Source organism: Nanorana parkeri, unplaced genomic scaffold (assembly GCF_000935625.1).
Source record: "Nanorana parkeri isolate BGI_ZX_2015 unplaced genomic scaffold, ASM93562v1 scaffold8392, whole genome shotgun sequence".
NCBI classification, from domain to species: Eukaryota; Metazoa; Chordata; class Amphibia; order Anura; family Dicroglossidae; genus Nanorana; species Nanorana parkeri.
Genome location: NW_017314469.1, coordinates 1 through 1,032, shown reverse-complemented (window position 1 = coordinate 1,032; position 1,032 = coordinate 1). Strand labels below are relative to the sequence as shown.

Below are 1,032 nucleotides of genomic sequence, written 5' to 3'. Positions count from 1 at the left end.
CACACATGCAAAGCGTGCGCTCTACCACTGAGCTACATCCCTAACTGCTCAAAAAACACCACTATACTTTTGGGGGTGGGGGAATTTAAAAGGTCGTTAAGGAAGGAGTTGACCCTGTTCTCAGAGAGAGAGATATGGAGATGCCGGGGATTGAGCCCGGGGCCTCACACATGCAAAGAGTGCGCTCTACCACTGAGCTACTAGAGGAGTAGAACATGGGGCCGTTGGATTTCACCTACATTCACCTTCAAGACCCATTTTCTTGCGCCTGCTCAGTCAAGGCGATGTAGGGCATCAGTTCCAATATAGTCAGACTGTTCTCAGAGAGAGAGAGATATGGAGATGCAAAGCGTGCGCTCTACCACTGAGCTACATCCCTGTAGCTGTAGTGAATTTCTGTGCGCATATTTCCACAAAATTGTAAACAGTTTTGCAGCCTACAACCTAAAAAGAAGCTGGCTGGTTGTCTCCTCTGACATTAAAACTTGCTAACAAGGAGACTGTTTCAAGCAAACAATGGAGATGCCGGGGGTTGAACCCGGGATCTCACACATGCGAAGCGTGCGCTCTACCACTGAGCTACATCCCCAACTGCTCAAAAACCGCCGCTATACTTTTGGGGGGTGGGGGAATTTAAAAGGTCGTTAAGGAATGAGTTGACCAGAACACGGGTGCTTTGGGATTTCACCTGTTCTCAGAGAGTGAGATATGGAGATGCCGGGGATTGAACCCGGGGCCTCACACATGCAAAGCGTGCGCTCTACCACTGAGCTACATCCCCGACTGCTCAAAAACTGCCGCTATACTTTTGGGGGGTGGGGGAATTTAAAAGGTCGTTAAGGAAGGAGTTGACCAGAGATGTGTTAAAATTACAATCCTTTGTGGGAATTGCCAGAGGAGTAGAACATTGGGCCGTGGGATTTCACCTACATTCATCACGTTCACCATCAAGACCCATTTTCTTGCGCCTGCTCAGTCAAGGCTATGAAGCGCAACAGTTCCAATATAGTCAGACTATTCTCAGAGAGAGAG

At 48.6% G+C, this 1,032-nt stretch overlaps 2 non-coding genes across 2 annotated transcripts; both read right to left on the bottom strand.

The window, feature by feature from the left end:
- Nucleotides 1-517: 517 nt before the first annotated feature.
- Nucleotides 518-589, bottom strand: TRNAA-CGC. Its single transcript has one exon. It is a non-coding gene; the product is annotated as a tRNA-Ala (tRNA).
- A 120-nt stretch (nucleotides 590-709) lies between these two features.
- TRNAA-UGC lies at nucleotides 710-781 on the bottom strand. Its single transcript has one exon. It is a non-coding gene; the product is annotated as a tRNA-Ala (tRNA).
- Between the last annotated feature and the right edge of the window lie 251 nt (nucleotides 782-1,032).